Source organism: Pecten maximus, chromosome 5 (assembly GCF_902652985.1).
Source record: "Pecten maximus chromosome 5, xPecMax1.1, whole genome shotgun sequence".
In the NCBI taxonomy this organism is placed as follows: domain Eukaryota; kingdom Metazoa; phylum Mollusca; class Bivalvia; order Pectinida; family Pectinidae; genus Pecten; species Pecten maximus.
This window is the reverse complement of record NC_047019.1, coordinates 21,201,226-21,222,838: the sequence shown is the minus strand read 5'-3', so window position 1 is coordinate 21,222,838 and position 21,613 is coordinate 21,201,226. Positions and strand designations below refer to the sequence as shown.

Below are 21,613 nucleotides of genomic sequence, written 5' to 3'. Positions count from 1 at the left end.
GTACACACAAACCAAAGTGTCCAGACTAACAAGGTTCTGCTGTACACACAAACCAAAGTGTCCAGACTAACAAGGTTCTGCTGTACACACAAACCAAAGTGTCCAGACTATCAAGGTTCTAAGCACACAAACCAAAGTGTCCAGACTAACAAGGTTCTACCGTACACACAAACCAAAGTGTCCAGACTATCAAGTATCTAAGCACACAAACCAAAGTGTCCAGACTAACAAGGTTCTACTGTACACACAAACCAAAATGTCCAGACTAACAAGGTTCTACCGTACACACAAACCAAAGTGTCCAGACTATCAAGTATCTAAGCACACAAACCAAAGTGTCCAGACTAACAAGGTTCTGCTGTACACACAAACCAAAGTGTCCAGACTAACAAGGTTCTAATGTACACACAAACCAAAGTGTCCAGACTAACAAGGTTCTAAACACACAAACCAAAATGTCCAGACTATCAAGGTTCTAAGCATACAAACCAAAGTGTCCAGAATAACAAGGTTCTAAGCACACAAACCAAAATGTCCAGACTATCAAGGTTCTAATGTACACACAAACCAAAGTATCCAGACTAACAAGGTTCTACTGTACACACAAACCAAAGTGTCCAGAATAACAAGGTTCTACTGTACACAAACAAACCAAAAGTGTCCAGAATAACAAGGTTCTACTGTACACACAAACCAAAGTGTCCAGACTAACAAGGTTCTACTGTACACACAAACCAAAGTGTCCACACTAACAAGGTTCTATTGTACACACAAACCAAAGTGTCCACACTAACAAGGTTCTACTGTACACAAACAAACCAAAGTGTCCAGACTAACAAGGTTCTACTAAACACACTAACAAAAGTGTCCAGACTAACAAGGTTCTACTGTACACACAAACCAAAGTGTCCAGACTAACAAGGTCCTACAGTACACAGAAACCAAAGTGTCCAGACTAACAAGGTTCTAATGTACACAGAAACCAAAGTGTCCAGACTAACAAGGTTCTAATGTACACACAAACCAAAATGTCCAGACTATCAATGTTCTAAACACACAAACCAAAGTGTCCAGACTAACAAGGTTCTACTGTACACACAAACCAAAGTGTCCAGACTAACCAGGTTCTACTGTACACACAAACCAAAGTGTCCAGACTAACAAGGTCCTACAGTACACACAAACCAAAATGTCCAGACTATCAATGTTCTAAACACACAAACCAAAGTGTCCAGACTAACAAGGTTCTAATGTACACACAAACCAAAATGTCCAGACTATCAAGGTTCTAAGCACACAAACCAAAGTGTCCAGACTAACAAGGTTCTAATGTACACACAAACCAAAATGTCCAGACTATCAATGTTCTAAACACACAAACCAAAGTGTCCAGACTAACAAGGTTCTACTGTACACACAAACCAAAGTGTCCAGACTAACCAGGTTCTACTGTACACACAAACCAAAGTGTCCAGACTAACAAGGTCCTACAGTACACACAAACCAAAATGTCCAGACTATCAATGTTCTAAACACACAAACCAAAGTGTCCAGACTAACAAGGTTCTACTGTACACACAAACCAAAATGTCCAGACTAACAAGGTTCTACTGTACACACAAACCAAAGTGTCCAGACTAACAAGGTCCTACAGTACACACAAACCAAAGTGTCCAGACTAACAAGGTTCTAATGTACACACAAACCAAAATGTCCAGACTATCAATGTTCTAAACACACAAACCAAAGTGTCCAGACTAACAAGGTTCTAATGTACACACAAACCAAAATGTCCAGACTATCAAGGTTCTAAGCACACAAACCAAAGTGTCCAGACTAACAAGGTTCTACCGTACACACAAACCAAAGTGTCCAGACTAACAAGGTTCTACTGTACACACAAACCAAAGTGTCCAGACTAACAAGGTCCTACAGTACACACAAACCAAAGTGTCCAGACTAACAAGGTCCTACAGTACACAGAAACCAAAGTGTCCAGACTAACAAAGTTCTAAGCACACAAACCAAAGTGTCCAGACTATCAAGGTTCTACCGTACACACAAACCAAAGTGTCCAGACTAACAAGGTCCTACAGTACACACAAACCAAAGTGTCCAGACTAACAAGGTTCTACTGTACACACAAACCAAAGTGTCCAGACTAACAAGGTTCTACCGTACACACAAACCAAAATGTCCAGACTATCAATGTTCTAATGTACACACAAACCAAAGTGTCCAGACTAACAAGGTTCTACTGTACACACAAACCAAAATGTCCAGACTAACAAGGTTCTACTGTACACACAAACCAAAGTGTCCAGACTAACAAGGTCCTACAGTACACACAAACCAAAGTGTCCAGACTAACAAGGTTCTAATGTACACACAAACCAAAATGTCCAGACTATCAATGTTCTAAACACACAAACCAAAGTGTCCAGACTAACAAGGTTCTACTGTACACACAAACCAAAGTGTCCAGACTAACAAGGTTCTACCGTACACACAAACCAAAGTGTCCAGACTAACAAGGTCCTACAGTACACACAAACCAAAGTGTCCAGACTAACAAGGTCCTACAGTACACACAAACCAAAATGTCCAGACTATCAATGTTCTAAACACACAAACCAAAATGTCCAGACTATCAATGTTCTAAACACACAAACCAAAGTGTCCAGACTAACAAGGTTCTACTGTACACACAAACCAAAGTGTCCAGACTAACAAGGTTCTACCGTACACACAAACCAAAGTGTCCAGACTATCAAGTATCTAAGCACACAAACCAAAGTGTCCAGACTAACAAGGTTCTGCTGTACACACAAACCAAAGTGTCCAGACTATCAAGTATCTAAGCACACAAACCAAAGTGTCCAGACTAACAAGGTTCTACCGTACACACAAACCAAAATGTCCAGACTATCAAGGTTCTAAACACACAAACCAAAGTGTCCAGACTAACAAGGTTCTAATGTACACACAAACCAAAATGTCCAGACTATCAAGGTTCTAAACACACAAACCAAAATGTCCAGACTATCAAGGTTCTAAACACACAAACCAAAATGTCCAGACTAACAAGGTTCTAAGCACACAAACCAAAATGTCCAGACTATCAAGGTTCTAAACACACAAACCAAAGTATTCAAAGTGAAAGGGATCCAACACATAAACTTTGACTTCAGTAGGTGTTGGGCTTGCTACATGACAAGGAAATAGCATTTGCTCCACTTCTTCAGTTTGGGGGGAGATAGATGTTTGCTTTTTACAGAAGAAAGTTTGAAAACAAAGATTTGGCCAGTTCTGTTGGTGAGGTGCCTATTCTCACAGGGGAAGGCCATTCATCCTTATATAAACAGACGAGAGATATTATATAAGGAAAATGAAGTTGCCTTGCAGCGTATTTGTCATTGAGAGTAAACAGGACAGATTATGTTATCAAGGAAAGGATGTCAAATTTGAGGAAATGTCAACAGTGTTATCCACCATGTTAATCTTCACCGTGATGTCGGCTAGATGTTTCACTACTCCACTGATAAATGATTGACTGGTAGGACCACAAGTCAAATTTCACATAACGAAGGATTGTCTTGTAATTCCCCTCTCTCCCCCTCCCCCTTGATTTCCAAATACCATCAAGTGATTCAATACAATTGAATGTAAGTGTGAATATTTGTCCAGCCAATCGTGTTGTAGATCAGTGTGAACTGACCATCAATAATCCAATAAGAGAGGCAGACAGTAGAACCTTTACCTCCCAATTGAAGATTAGGACTAAATCTATACCCAAACAATATAGGTACTTGAGTATGAAACTGATGTTGGAGATATCCTGGTGGTCCGTCCTAATTAACAGGTGTTCACAATCCTGACAGGCTTCTGTCTTTATCTCTACTGTCCACTCACCTACACTTGTACAACATGTGAACATCACATTACTGACACATGTACAACAGGTAAACCTCACATTACTGACACCTGTACAACAGGTAAACATCACCTTACTGACACCTGTACAACAGGTAAACCTCACCTTACTGACACCTGTACAACAGGTAAACCTCAACTTACTGACACCTGTACAACAGGTAAACCTCACCTTACTGACACCTGTACAACAGGTAAACCTCACCTTACTGACACCTGTACAACAGGTAAACCTCACCTTACTGACACCTGTACAACAGGTAAACCTCACCTTACTGACACCTGTACAACATGTAAACATCACATTACTGACACCTGTACAACATGTAAACATCACATTACTGACACCTGTACAACCTGTACAACAGGTAAACCTCACCTTACTGACACCTGTACAACAGGTAAACATCACATTACTGACACCTGTGCAACAGGTAAACCTCACATTACTGACACCTGTACAACATGTAAACATCCCATTACTGACACTTGTACAACATGTAAACATCACATTACTGACACCTGTACAACAGGTAAACCTCACCTTACTGACACCTGTACAACAGGTAAACCTCCCTTTACTGACACCGGCACAACAGGTAAACCTCACCTTACTGACACCTGTGCAACAGGTAAACCTCACATTACTGACACCTGTACAACAGGTAAACCTCACCTTACTGACACCTGTGCAACAGGTAAACCTCACATAACTGACACCTGTACAACAGGTAAACATCCCATTACTGACACCTGTACAACAGGTAAACCTCACATTACTGACACCTGTACAACAGGTAAACCTCACCTTATTGACACCTGTACAACAGGTAAACCTCATATTACTGACACCTGTACAACAGATAAACCTCACCTTACTGACACTTGTACAACAGGTAAATCTCACCTTACTGACACTTGTACAACAGGTAAACCTCACATTACTGACACCTGTACAACATGTTAACCTCAACTTACTGACACCTGTACAACAGATAAACCTCACCTTACTGACACCTGTACAACAGGTAAACTTCACCTTCCAGACACATGTACAACAGGTAAACCTCACCTTACTGACACTTGTACAATAGGTAAACCTCACTTTACCGACACCTGTACAACAGGTAAACCTCACATTACTGACACCTGTACAACAGGTAAACCTCACATTACTGACACCTGTACAACATGTAAACCTCACATTACTGACACCTGTACAACAGGTAAACCTCACCTTATTGACACCTGTACAACAGATAAACCTCACCTTACTGACACCTGTACAACACGTAAACCTCACCTTACTGACACCTGTACAAGAGGTAAACCTCACCTTACTGACACCTGTACAACAGGTAAACCTCACCTGACTGACACCTGTACAACAGGTAAATCTCACCTTACTGACACCTGTACAACAGGTAAACCTCACATTACTGACACCTGTACATTATGTAAACCTCACCTTACTGACACCTGTATTATCCAAGGGTTATAGTTTTTATTTATGTTTTATACCTCTTTGACATCACTATTGGACCTTAAGACTACTTATACTTGGGATTCTTTCTCTGTGAGTTTTATATAGAGGATATTGAATGTTTTCCCATTGAATATAACATACATTTCATAAGTATGATAGAATACTGAGATTTTCACGAGTGCAAAGCATGAGTGAAAAATAATGAAATATTTTGTCATACACGTGAAATATTTGTTATATTCAATGGGAAACCATTCAATTTTCTTTTTAGTTGCATTTTTCAATGAGGTGAATAGAAAGGTTTGCTCTGATTGGTCAAAAAACAAACTTCCACTTCAAAACATATTTTCACTGCAAAATTTTATATTTTCACTGCTCATTTTTTATTTTGAATTAATTGAATTAATTTTTTCATTTTTTATTAGTTTGATTTTCTATATTTCTCAGGCAAAGATGCAATAAAGTGGGCTATCATACATCAGGATGAGAAGTCTGAAAATTAACCGATGAAAACTAACTATACAATAAAGATGTGTACAACTGTACTAGAATGTCACTCTCAATTCCATGATTGTCTGATTCAAAAACTGCCTTGTATAAGTAAAATTACTCAGTCATGCTTCACTGCAGTGGATATTGTTTCTATATTATACAACCTGAAAATGAAAGTAGCATAGCAAAGAAATTTTTCTAGAAGGAACAATTTGTCCTCAAATGTACAAAGCAAACAGTTATATACTAATGACCCCCAAAACAAATCACTTCAGAGAAGCTTTATAATTAAAACTTACATATATCTCATGATACCTAAACAATGATCACAATCACTTCAGAGAAGCGATGGAAACAAATATATCTCTCCAGTAACACCAACCTCCATCTTTATTCTTGCTGTGCCACTGACATGAAGCATGGGATATAACATTTTTTAAATGACACATTTTTACATCAATCTGAGTGTCCAGTCATTTATCATTAAGAGATGAAGAGGAAAAGACATAGCCAATGCTACATGCTTGCTGTGATTAAGACCGTATATCAGTGGAGATGAACCATTTATCCAAACCTATTTGTTTTTGTAGATTGAACTACATGTTAACATATGTACCTATCTGTCTCCACAGGAACATGTGTTCTCTATGTCTTAAGGAATCTATTGCCATTTCTCAAGTCCAGTCCAGGGTCAAGCAAGGACATTTCACCCCCAGCACTATATATCAGGAGGCAGAATGTAGATAATATCTTTTTTTTACAGAGTAAATAAAAAGGATTTAGAAAGCATATCATTTCACTTCTAACTGTTACTACATTTATACAAAAAAAATGTATTTCAAAACTCATCACAAAAGCTGATTCCTGGGTTTTTGTTCTCCATTTGATACTTAAATTACACTTTTATATTTTGATGCTTTCCTTATGTTATCTGTTATCTTTATTTCAAAAACATTTCTTCCTTTTCAAAATTATTCATGTATAAAAAAAAACTGGAAATTTCATTTTCTTATGATATGGTTTTCTGAAGTGCAATTGTAATTCTGTATCATAAGATAATGGCGAAGGGAGATAACTCTAGCAACAAAATTCCAAGTACAATGTAAAGGATAGGGTATATGTTTTAGTTGTATAATCGTTGCAGTATCTGCTTCCCCTAAATCAGACATCTATTGCTACACTGACAGACAGACTACTACACACAGTAAGGTTTGATTATAGGGCAACTTGTTGGATTTCCATCACAAATGTACATTTGATAAATTAATTTCTTAATTAATATCACATCATCATGATAGTATTGATTTACATGAATGAATTATGGAATAAATTTAAATGCACTTTTTGATGTTCCACTGACTATGGGGAGTGGCCTGGCCTGCTATATATATGCATGATGAAATTGTCAATGAGGACATCATAGTTTGGAAATCACCGTTATCTATTATAGATAAACTAGGATGGTTTCTAGGTAATCTGCCTCAATCTGATGCTGTACAAAACAAGAGGCCCATGGGCCTTAAAGGTCACCTGGGTTTTGAAGTATTTAAGTTAATCTAATTGACCCTTTTTGGCCCATCAGCCCAGGGGTTCAGCCAGGGCCAACATGTACATAACATCGAACTTTCATCCCATGCTGATTATGTTAACAAAGTTGGAATGAATTCCAATAGAAATCAAACAAATGATAGTCAAAATTGTTATTTTTCAATATAAACTATAGTAAAGTTTACCCCCTCCCCAGGGGCAAACATGAGACCCCAAGGTCATGAAATTCACAATTTTGGTAAAGCACCTCAAGACCCATCCATCTATGAAGAGTGTTTGATTCCACCATATCGGAGAGTAGAAAAGAAGTCCTTTGAAATTTCAGTCAATTTGACCCTTTTTAGCCCCACCCCTCAGGCCCCTTGTGGGCAGGGACCATATAGTTCACAATTTTGGTTGACCTTAAGGCATAGAAGCTTCCTGTCAAATTTCACTGAACTTGGTTGAGAGGTTTTGGAGAAAAAGTCAAAAATGTAAATTGTTTATGGACGGACTACAAGGGACAAAAGGCAATTAGAATAGGTCACTTGAGCAAAGCTCAGGTGACCTAAAAATGTCATCAGAAAAAATATGGCTATCAAGCACTTCTGATTCTGCAAATCACAGTCCCAACCAGATGTGGTAGTATATGCCAAGAATGCAAAGATAAATTTGTAATAAATAAGGTGGGCCCATACCCCAAGTTTGAAGTTTCAGTGTCAAATAGTGTAGGAAATAGAATCCAGAAAAACTTTCTTTATGTAATTCGAACATCAAAATGTAGGTCAGAGTGACCTACTTTTGACACCCTCACCTAGGTGAACACATGTCCAATGTATGAAGTTCTAGTGTCAAGCCATTCAGGAGATAGAGGCTGGACAACATAATGTGTAAACGGATCTTTGTAATGCAAAACTGTAGTTCCCCCTGGTTCTCAGCAGGGGAATAATAATCCCCTAAAATAGAACCATTTAGTAATGCTTAAAAATATGCCAAATTATTGACCAATAAATTCTGTATCATAATCTTGATTGAATTTCAGTGGGTCTATGGCATCTCTTGAGCTTAGTGACGAAAAACTTTTACTTACTTTAAATTTCTGGAATCTCTGTCTTTTGCTTTCAATCAGGTAACCTTGAGGTCCTTCATTGACATGTTGAATGCAGCTATTGACTGGTTAGAGTTGTCTGTCCTTGTAATCTTGACCTTGTCAGATTGACCTTGGCCATCAGTTATGGTGACCAGCATTGCCTCAATACTTCATCCTTACCACTGCATTGGTAACAGAAACTTATGTTCATTTCTTAATAAATATCAGTTTGAAAAATACAATTTAACATGATAACTGCTGTCAAAAGTAATGAGAAACTTAGAGACCCTAGAAATCATTTGCATTACTACTACACTACACAATATATATACCATGTCTATATTTCCTGCTAACATTTCAAAATCAGCCTGGATTCAGACTTCCATTTTTATTATCATACATTACATGTAAATGTGTCGTTGTTGAGTCAGGTTAACCTTACTACAGAAAATCAACACTAAATACAGTAAGAACATTTATATTGTAATAGTGGTGATTTTATTGCAAAAATACAACAAGTCCACAGGGTTGTATTTGAGGTTTTATTCCTGCAAGACATCATCTTAAAAATATAGCTCTGTAATAAATAATGAAACAATAATAAATACACTATCAATGCAAGCTAACCATACATTCACAACTCGCATACACAAAGGGAAATAACTCTTACAATGACAAAATGACTGAAACAATATCCTACTACAATATTACAAAACTACACTTCTACAAAGATCCACAACTAAAAGACAAGTAAAGAATATATTTATCCTTACATTTCAAATAAATAGATTCTCAGTATGCAATACAGTCATGTATACAGTTGATATAACCTTATAAACAGTAAATACAAGAATTGCATGGAAGTTAATGTTTCGCCTGCGCAGCATGTTGGGTGATTACAAAGAAAGTGATACAATTTTAACAAATATTTTCTTTTGTTTGTAACAGTGACCTTCACCTTTAACCTCTGGACTTGAAATGCAATCCCAAGCAAGCCCCTTTAGTAAGGAAGGCCTGTATTTAGTTTGAGCTCGATCACCTGAGTTATGGCATGGAAACTAATTTTTTATTTTTAGTAACAGTGACTTTGACCTTTGACCTTCGGGTCTGAAAAGCAATCCCATGCAAGCCCCTTTGGTAAGAAAGGTCTGTATGAAGTTTGGGTTTGGTCAGCCCAAGGAAAGTTGAGTTATCGCACAGAAACCTCTTGTGCGGCCGCCACTTCCGCCAATGCCGTCATTGTGATCCCTATATGTCTTCTGCTTTCGCAGGCAACACAATAAATTAATATAACATATAGAAACAGTATATAGCCCAGAATACCCGCTGTTAGCCTGGAAACTCTCACCACTGTAAAACATATCCCAATACTCCCCCTGTTGTGAACATTTCAAAAACAGTCAGGGATACCTACAAATGGGACCAAATACCTTTTTGTCAGAAAATGAAAGTTTCCTGGTACCAGGGTACATTACAACTTTATGATGTCAAAATGAAACAAGAGCTCAGGTTTTCTAGACAGTGTGGACACTATTTATTATAGGACTTTTAATATCCGACACAGAAAACCACAATCCCAAACCTCTGGGCTAGATAAAACAAAGGGAGACAACCAGGAACTTGTACAGTTTTGTACTTCGAGACCTCTACTTTCCCTGAATCAGACATTCCTTTTTTATCATGGATTAACAGAGAATAAATGAACACTTTGCTAATCCATGCGCATGTGGACTGTGATTCCTGTGTCGAAATCAATCAAATGCTGAGCAGCTTGCTTGTCATGTTTTTCAGTGTTGACTCAGCGTAAATACCTCTCGGCAAAAGTGGATTATTCGTATCAAAGGCAGAAACAACTTTCACCTTGGCTTGCTTCCGAGATGAATTGTCGTTCAAATTCCCATCTGAGTTGTTAAGCGCCTGGCAATGACCAGGGATGGATTAGTTAGTGACATATATATCATCGAAATCCCAGTTAATCAACGAATCAGGATTTCCACCTAAGACTGATAAATTTCTCCTTACATACAAACACCAGAAGTTAGAGGCCAGTCGTAGACAAGGGTTTGAGTAACTATGGTTTGAATGTTTATCAAATCCAAGGACATTACAAATGTATATAAATTTCTGTCAAATCATGAATGCTACTGTTTATTGATATTTTTTGCTGACAACAATATTGAAATAAGAGGCTCAAAGGATATGTATCAATCAACATTTTTTGTGTTTATCTATTCATGATAAGTAAGAAGATACATCATGGTAAAGTAGTTAGGACACCACTTTTTTTCACAGCAAAGCCAAAAGATGGCTGTATTTAAAGTAAGTGAAAAAAAAGTGATTTATTTAAGCAATGAACAGTGGTTTTAATGTTGTTATAGTCGATATGGCAGCAAGATGTATGGTGGACAAATGGCACGGGAACCCGTTAGGGTTTCATGCTACATTTGCCCACCATACATCTTGCTGCCATATCGACTATAACACCATTAAAACCACTGTTCAATACTTATATTTACATTGTTTTACCATTTTCGTCAACTTTGAAAATAAACCTAAACCAACACAACAAATCCCGCCTTTTTTAATGTCACATGACCCACTCGGTGTTATAGCCTGAGGCACTAGTACTGGGTGTTATAGGCGTATGGTGGCAACTGCCTCTTAGCATTGTGTTAATGGGGAGATGAGGAGCAAATGTAAATATATCAGTGTTAGCTCCTTACTAAGAAATGGACCAGTCTGTTCTTGGGCAAGACACTTTACCCTTATTTCTCTGGATGGTATGTGATGGGCCTCCTGTATATTGTTAGTGAGGTAGCCACCAGCTCCTACAACGAGACACTGTCTCAAAATGGCCCTTGGCGTTCATGAGCCAACAAACAAAAATGTACTAAGTTTTTCACATTTTAAGTTAATTTCAAAAGTATTTCAGGTGTTTTAATTTTTTGGCCACTGTGTCAATGTCAGATAATTTATTTGAGGAGATTCCATAGCCTACCCCAGGAAGACACTGATAAAATAAAATTTCATTTGATTATTACAAAAAAATACAATTATCAAATAAAAGTCCATGTTGACCTTTGATTCCCCATGACCCATGACAACCAGAAATAATGTACAAAATTCTAGACATAGTTTGAAGTATTTTGACTTTTGACCTAGAAAGAAGGTCATAGTAAAATTGTAGTAATCAATATCGGTTGGCTACTGACCAAATATCATATGGACCAAGATATATCTGTTCTAAAGAAGAAGCAGTTTTGTAGGGAATGTAATGACCAGTTACCTGAAGTCAATCATTGTATCATATTTACATCCTTACAATACAAAACATTTGATAAAATAAAAGTTTGTTTTAAAGGAAGGAATTCCCTTATCATACAATAAAGTATAGGTTTGACATGCAAAAATAAGAATGAATTCTGTTCGAGATATTTCTTCATACAAGTTACATATTTATGTTATAATGAATTTTTATCAATTTCTTTTTGCAATATAAACATTTAACAGTTACCTACAAACAATAAGTTGAGTTCAAAAGACATAACATACTCATCAAATACATTTACCGGACTCTGTATCAGTCATTTATCTCGATAAAACTTTATTTCTATGTCCTTTTGAATTTTTTTTGCTCTAAAGAGATAGGATTCCACTGATAAATAAATCGGACAATCCTGTCTAAGTTGGAGTCTGTAGATAGTTACTACTGCCTTGATACAGACCAGACACTCAATGTAAAATTTATCACTGCTCTTAACAGGCGTTTGCAAATGTCTCTTCATATTTCAAAATGATGTTTGATTTTATCAACAAAAGGCCATAATCCTAAGTACACAAATATATTTATATACAGGGCAAGAAAAGTTTGAAAAATACTGCCTAGGAGAGCTTGATGTCAATTACTGTAAAATTTCAATTTTTATTGAAAACAGAATAAAAAATACATTAACATATGAAAGTTTGTAAAGCTCCACCAGTCTTCAAAATGACCTTTTATAAAGCTTTTAACTTAACCAAATTTAATTTAATACATTTATAGAATGTATTCAAAAAATTCAACTTTAGCCAAATAGGCATGTTTCGAATTATTACATATTGCGATATTTGGGAGAAAAGTATGAAAATAATTCAAAATATATCACTCATATGAAAATTCAATTTCTAAAATGAAAATTTTTACAAAAGATTCAAAATTATTTTTCTATTGATAAATCCAAAACCAAGTTTAGAATTAGTACCATATGTTGCTTAACCTAGTGTTTCACTAATTATCTTCAAACTTTTTGTGTGGTTTACCAACAATTCTCAGTATCTTGGCTGTCCAAGCCGCAACAGGAGATATTATAAACAAATCAGAGAGTTTCATGTACTTGAATGTTCAAAGGTAGAGTAGTAAGATACAGATCTTAATATGTACAAACAAATAACCGAGCTGTCTCCTCTAATACAGGTGGGTAAGGGACATACAAGACATTTTATTGGGGTCCGACCGTCTCCCTACTGGAAGGGGTCCAAGTAACTATGCTCCAAACCCCAGCGGAAAAAATGTTCCCACTCGCACGTCTAAATTTCGACTTACTTTCTTTGAATTTGTTTACTCAAATCAGTAACAGGTCAACAAGACAAATTGATTAATGGCGGAGTGAAAATCAAGAGGCGTTAAAATAGCCCGAATTGAAAGTGTAACTATTATACATATCTGACTTTATAGGGACTGCCACTGTGAATGGTGAGCAGATATTTAGAAACAACTCAGATCCCTGCAACTAATTCCTCCATTAATCCTAACGACCATTCTTCGGGCAAACTATTTTTCTTCTTTAGGCACACCTGCCAATGTACATGCCTACGACTTGCAATAATCATAACGTAGACAATCTAACCAGCGAATGTGTTTGCCATCGGATCAAAGCCCTCGGAAATATTTATCAACATTTCACCACTCAGCGTATGGCAGGAATGTACACATAACAATATGATTTTTTCGCTAATATTTATTAATTCAGTATCACATTTTCTTTTCTCTTACCATCTATGTCTGGTGTTCATGATTGTTTTCCCGATATTCTTATCGCTATCAAGTACAGCCCAGGTGGCCTCCTTCAGACTGCACAAGAAAAATTAAACATTACATCAAGTGTTTCTGCTGTCATTCAGTACCAAAATCTATCATCACAGGCTTTCATTTTCTTTACTTCGTATCATGATCAAGTTTGTATCATGCAGAATTATTAAAGAAGCACAAGCTGCATTTTTATATCTTTATTTCATCAAAAAAAACAACATTTGTATAATCTTTGATTAATCTAAACACTGTAATATCAAGTTACAAAGACTCGGAGGAAAGAAATTAAGTGTCTTTTAAAAGTGAGTTTAACTTGGATCAGCCAATTATTTTCTTTGAAATGTAAATTTTGAATTTGATTTTTATCCATAATGTAAGATTTAAATAATTTATGTTAAATTGAAATATGCAGTCAGTGTTTAATCAATACATCCTGCTTAAATGAAGCTAAAATGAAGTTCTCTATTGTAAATACGTTGTACCTCAGAAAAGTTTTTGCACTGATTGTATGAGATTTATCCTGTAATCAGCCTGAACACAAAACTTCCACTCCGAGTAGGGTATGGATTACTGCATGACTATAATGCTTGATAGCATTTCACTGATCTGCAATAGACAATTGAGAGGGATTATTACCAAGCATGTCCTTTTAGGCAGATAAAAGAATTTTTTTATAACATTTCAACATATTCTATCCCCATGACCTTAAAAAATCGGTCAAAGTTATAAATTTAAATAAACTTTATAACACTACATCCAGACTATGTATTGGCCATATATCAATGTCCATAGATTGGCTACTCACAAGAAGTTAGCTCACAGATCTTAATATTTTTACACCAACAACCATGAAAGCGGACCTTCTTTAACACTAAAGGTTGGTCAAATTCTTCAAAGTTGATATCAATTCATCTCAACCTGCATCAGGCTAGATACATTTGTATTATGACAATGGGATTCTTGGTTGTTCACTAGAACTTGTTTCAACATTTTAACAATTTATACAGCTATGACTTCGAAAATTGATCAGAGTAATTCTCTTTTAAATTTCTTTAATCCCAGTATACCTCTAGCTGATATCACGACTCTATTTACACACCTAACCATGGTGACCTTGGAAGTAGGCCAAGGTCATTCATTTCAACAAACTTTATTGCTCTTATCCCATCAAGATACTGGCCAAATATCCAGACCTTAGACTTCTTGATTTTCTCGAGTTTTTATCTTTTTTTCTAAATGTTTGGCCCATTGGCCTCAGCAGTCCAGATCACATGTTTGAACAAAATTGATGGCCCTTAATTCCATCAAGCAACTATTGGTAGCCACAGGTCATTGATCTCGTCAGTACAACTTTCTCACAATTGTTTTTTTGTTTAAACATTGACCCCTCTGATATATTAGCCCACCCACAGGAGATTCATGTTGTTTAATATTTAATCTAAACATTGTCATAAGAGATATGAAACTTTGAAAAAGTTTAATCAACATTCCTTAACTCAAAATTTCCAATAAGAAAGCACTACAGAATTTAAGATGATTTTTCCCTTTAATCCAATAGTGCATTCATACGGAAAATTTTTAATTAGGGATGTGGATGAAACCTGCTTGTCACTTAAAACTAAGACCAGACCATACACTGTACATCACTAAACAGCTACATAAGAACATTCTATATCATATCAATAAACAGTGCCCTGGCACCCCATCTGTCGACACTTTCACAATTAAGATGTCAATGAGGAAATGCTATAGTATATTGTCAAAAAATAGATTTTATTTCCCACAAATATGCCACACTGATGATCAATAATAGCATTGTTTCTATATCTTACATTTCAAATTTCAAGTCAAGGACACAGTATTTTGATGCAGCAGCTAATTTACCTGTTCATGTGATAAGATTTCAAAATGAAATCAACACAGCTTGCACAGGTATGATTACAACCTTTCATGAAGATAAACAATGGTGTACATCAATCTAAAGGAGAAAAAGCAAAATTTTTAGCAACACATGGTGTGTAACGATTGTGAGCTTTAGAAATAAAAACTAAAAAAACATTAACTCTTCATATAACACAAAAGATTACAATGGCCACAGCTTAACGTTCCTGATCGAGCGTCCATGTCATTTTGTATTGATGATCAGCTGGTGGAATGACCGTAATGCAATACATATACGTATCACTTCCATTTCCTGGTTTTTAGTACTTTGAGGTATCAGATTTATATTTCTACCTCCTTTCCCAATAAAATTTATTCATTTACATTTTGTTGTTTTTTAACACTTTTTCAATTATTTATCAAATATCTGTATAAAATCTTTTGTAAATTAGATGACATCCATATGGCATTTATAGTTTAAATCCAATAAATGTCTCTAAACTTCCTTAAACCTTACTTCACTTTTGTTTGGTAATGCTGAGGCTTTTTAAACTTTTAATTTATTCTTTGATAATTACAATATGAATTTACCATATGGTTCTCAACTTGGATTTGTGATTCAGGTTTGCTCTTCATGTTAAATTTAAAGCCATTTAAATAAATATTGGCAACACCTCTGATATATTCACAGCCAGACAATAGCTTATACAATAATCAAACTTCAATATATGATATATGCACCACCCAAAATCAAAGACTTCAACAATATCAAGAGTTCTTCGAGTGATATGCTGTTGAAAAGCAACATACGGCAAACAGCGATTTTGATGAAATCTGAATAAATCTGTAGAAATATCAACACAAAATAATAGAGATCACATTTAAAAGAAAAAAACAAATTTTCTAATTAACCTGTCAAATTAAATAATTCATATTCAAAATAACATTGCCATGTGATCTAGGCTAACAAGTCAAGTCATTTAAGGACAGATAATGGATCACTTGCTTTTCTAAAATTACAGCTGTATGTTTTCTCTTTTACAAAATTCACCAAACACAAGAAAATTTATAGAAATGCAATAAATGATTGTGAAGTACACCAGTGGAACCCACCGCAAAATGCTTAATACTACAATTTAGGTAACTAATTTGGATATAAATTCTTAAAGCCAAATTAATGCATCTGATACACAAACATAAGACATTTTTATGAACTTGATTCAAATTCTAAAAGTTATCTCAACAAACTTAGACTTGATAAACAATTAAATCCAAAATATGAAAAAATTCAGAAAAATTCAAAAATTGTCCAACACTCCATCATAACTAGACCTATATGATTATATACACCTAATGCTCTAGAAGGGCATGGAGATATACTTACGGACTTAGAAATCTTTGAAAAAATTTAATGGGATTTGATGCAAAAAAAGTCCAAAACATGGTAATTTGAAAAAAAACACACAAAAAAATCCCTATCAACTTCGTGTAATTTATAAACCAAACTGTATAGTTTATGGTCTTATTCAGCTTTTCAAAAAAATTATAGTTTTGGGGTGGGATGCCAATGCCGACATGGTTGCCGGGGTGACAGCATTATCTCATGTAACTAAAATGGCAAAATGCAACTGTCAGTCTTCAATTTTCATACTCTTATTAAGCTAGCTTGCCACTGGCATATCAGTTCAATTTAATCTGGTGTTCTGTGAGGCAAGTTAACCATACTTTGTATAACTGGGACCTAGTATTCTGTCTACAATAGTAAGTTAACCATACTTTGTATAACTAGGACCTAGTATTCTGTCTACAGTAGTAAGTTAACCATACTTTGTATAACTAGGACCTAGTATTCTGTCTACAGTAGTAAGATAACCATACTTTGTATAACTAGGACCTGGTATACTGTCTACTGTGGTAAGTTAACCATACTTTGTATAACTAGGACCTGGTATACTGTCTACAATAGTAAGTTAACCATACTTTGTATAACTAGGACCTAGTATTCTGTCTACTGTGGTAAGTTAACCATACTTTGTATAACTAGGACCTAGTATTCTGTCTACAATAGTAAGTTAACCATACTTTGTATAACTAGGACCTAGTATTCTGTCTACAGTAGTAAGTTAACCATACTTTGTATAACTAGGACCTAGTATTCTGTCTACAGTAGTAAGATAACCATACTTTGTATAACTAGGACCTGGTATTCTGTCTACTGTAGTAAGTTAACCATACTTTGTATAACTAGGACCTGGTAATCTGTCTACTGTAGTAAGTTAACCATACTTTGTATAACTAGGACCTGGTATTCTGTCTACAATAGTAAGTTAACCATACTCTGTATAACTAGGACCTGGTATTCTGTCTACAATAGTAAGTTAACCATACTCTGTATAACTGGGACCTAGTATTCTGTCTACAATAGTAAGTTAACCATACTTTGTATAACTAGGACCTAGTATTCTGTCTACAGTAGTAAGTTAACCATACTTTGTATAACTAGGACCTAGTATTCTGTCTACAGTAGTAAGATAACCATACTTTGTATAACTAGGACCTGGTATTCTGTCTACTGTAGTAAGTTAACCATACTTTGTATAACTAGGACCTGGTATTCTGTCTACTGTAGTAAGTTAACCATACTTTGTATAACTAGGACCTGGTATTATGTCTACAATAGTAAGTTAACCATACTCTGTATAACTAGGACCTGGTATTCTGTCTACAATAGTAAGTTAACCATACTTTGTATAACTAGGACCTGGTATTCTGTCTACTGTAGTAAGTTAACCATACTCTGTATAACTAGGACCTGGTATACTGTCTACAATAGTAAGTTAACCATACTATGTATAACTAGGACCTGGTATACTGTCTACAATAGTAAGTTAACCATACTTTGTATAACTAGGACCTGGTATTCTGTCTACAATAGTAAGTTAACCATACTATGTATAACTAGGACCTGGTATACTGTCTACAATAGTAAGTTAACCATACTATGTATAACTAGGACCTGGTATACTGTCTACAATAGTAAGTTAACCATACTTTGTATAACTAGGACCTGGTATTCTGTCTACAATAGTAAGTTAACCATACTATGTATAACTAGGACCTGGTATTCTGTCTACAATAGTAAGTTAACCATACTATGTATAACTAGGACCTGGTATACTATCTACAATAGTAAGTTAACCATACTATGTATAACTAGGACCTGGTATACTGTCTACAATAGTAAGTTAACCATACTTTGTATAACTAGGACCTGGTATTCTGTCTACAATAGTAAGTTAACCATACTATGTATAACTAGGACCTGGTATTCTGTCTACAATAGTAAGTTAACCATACTCTGTATAACTAGGACCTGGTATACTGTCTACAATAGTAAGTTAACCATACTTTGTATAACTAGGACCTGGTATACTGTCTACAATAGTAAGTTAACCATACTATGTATAACTAGGACCTGGTATACTGTCTACAATAGTAAGTTAGCCATACTTTGTATAACTAGGACCTGGTATTCTGTCTACAGTTGTAAGTTAACCATACTCTGTATAACTAGGACCTGGTATTCTGTCTACAATAGTAAGTTAGCCATACTTTGTATAACTAGGACCTGGTATTCTGTCTACAATAGTAAGTTAACCATACTATGTATAACTAGGACCTGGTATTCTGTCTACAATAGTAAGTTAGCCATACTTTGTATAACTAGGACCTGGTATACTGTCTACTGTGGTAAGTTAACCATACTTTGTATAACTAGGACCTGGTATTCTGTCTACAATAGTAAGTTAGCCATACTTTGTATAACTAGGACCTGGTATTCTGTCTACAATAGTAAGTTAACCATACTTTGTATAACTAGGACCTGGTATACTGTCTACTGTGGTAAGTTAACCATACTTTGTATAACTAGGACCTGGTATACTGTGGTAAGTTAACCATACTCTGTATAACTAGGACCTGGTATACTGTCTACAGTGGTAAGTTAACCATACTTTGTATAATTAGGACCTGGTATACTGTCTACTGTGGTAAGTTAACCATACTCTGTATAACTAGGACCTGGTATACTGTCTACTGTGGTAAGTTAACCATACTTTGTATAACTAGGACCTGGTATTCTGTCTACAGTGGTAAGTTAACCATACTTTGTATAACTAGGACCTGGTATTCTGTCTACAGTTGTAAGTTAACCATACTTTGTATAACTAGGACCTGGTATACTGTCTACAATAGTAAGTTAACAATACTCTGTATAACTAGGACTTGGTATTCTGTCTACTGTGGTAAGTTAACCATACTTTGTATAACTAGGACCTGGTATACTGTCTACACAGTGGTAAGTTAACCATACTTTGTATAACTAGGACCTGGTATACTGTCTACAATAGTAAGTTAACCATACTATGTATAACTAGGACCTGGTATTCTGCTGTCTACAATAGTAAGTTAACCATACTCTGTATAACTAGGACCTGGTATTCTGTCTAAAATAGTAAGTTAACCATACTTTGCATAACTAGGACCTGGTATACTGTCTACTGTGGTAAGTTAACCATACTCTGTATAACTAGGACTTGGTATTCTGTCTACAATAGTAAGTTAACCATACTTTGTATAACTAGGACCTGGTATTCTGTCTACAGTAGTAAGTTAACCATACTTTGTATAACTAGGACCTGGTATACTGTCTATTGTGGTAAGTTAACCATACTTTGTATAACTAGGACCTGGTATTCTGTCTACTGTGGTAAATTAACCATACTTTGTATAACTAGGACCTGGTATACTGTCTACTGTGGTAAGTTAACCATACTTTGTATAACTAGGACCTGGTATACTGTGGTAAGTTAACCATACTCTGTATAACTAGGACCTGGTATACTGTGGTAAGTTAACCATACTTTGTATAACTAGGACCTGGTATTCTGTCTACTCTGGAAAGTTAACCATACTTTGTATAACTAGGACCTGGTATTCTCTCTACAATAGTAAGTTAACCATACTTTGTATAACTAGGACCTGGTATTGTATCTACAATAGTAAGTTAACCATACTTTGTATAACTAGGACCTGGTATACTGTCTACAGTAGTAAGTTAACCATACTCTGTATAACTAGGACCTGGTATACTGTCTACAATAGTAAGTTAACCATACTTTGTATAACTAGGACCTGGTATACTGTCTACAGTTGTAAGTTAACCATACTTTGTATAACTAGGACCTGGTATACTGTCTACAGTAGTAAGTTAACCATACTTTGTATAACTAGGACCTGGTATACTGTCTAGTGGTAAGTTAACCATACTCTGTATAACTAGGACTGGTATACTGCCTACAATAGTAAGTTAACCATACTTTGTATAACTAGGACCTGGTATTCTGTCTACAATAGTAAGTTAACCATACTCTGTATAACTAGGACCTGGTATTCTGTCTACTGTGGTAAGTTAACCATACTTTGTATAACTAGGACCTGGTATACTGTCTACAGTTGTAAGTTAACCATACTTTGTATAACTAGGACCTGGTATACTGTCTACAGTGGTAAGTTAACCATACTTTGTATAACTAGGATCTGGTATACTGTCTACTATGGTAAGTTAACCATTCTTTGTATAACTAGGACCTGGTATACTGTCTACTGTGGTAAGTTAACCATACTTTGTATAACTAGGACCTGGTATACTGTCTACAGTAGTAATTTAACCATACTTTGTATAACTAGGACCTGGTATACTGTCTACAATAGTAAGTTAACCATACTCTGTATAACTAGGATCTGGTATACTGTCTACTGTGGTAAGTTAACCATACTTTGTATAACTAGGATCTGGTATACTGTCTTCAATAGTAAGTTAACCATACTCTGTATAACTAGGACCTGGTATACTGTCTACAGTTGTAAGTTAACCATACTTTGTATAACTAGGACCTGGTATTCTGTCTACTGTAGTAAGTTAACCATCCTCTGTATAACTAGGACCTGGTATACTGTCTACAGTTGTAAGTTAACCATACTTTGTATAACTAGGACCTGGTATACTGTCTACTGTAGTAAGTTAACCATACTCTGTATAACTAGGACCTGGCATACTGTCTACAATGGTAAGTTA

At 35.6% G+C, this 21,613-nt stretch overlaps 1 long non-coding RNA gene across 1 annotated transcript; it reads right to left on the bottom strand.

The window, feature by feature from the left end:
* Positions 1-13,571: 13,571 nt before the first annotated feature.
* Positions 13,572-15,578, bottom strand: LOC117327486. Its single transcript, XR_004532650.1, has 3 exons — positions 15,481-15,578; positions 14,079-14,202; positions 13,572-13,638 (listed from the first exon to the last, which is right to left on the bottom strand). It is a non-coding gene; the product is annotated as an uncharacterized LOC117327486 (long non-coding RNA).
* Positions 15,579-21,613: the final 6,035 nt, after the last annotated feature.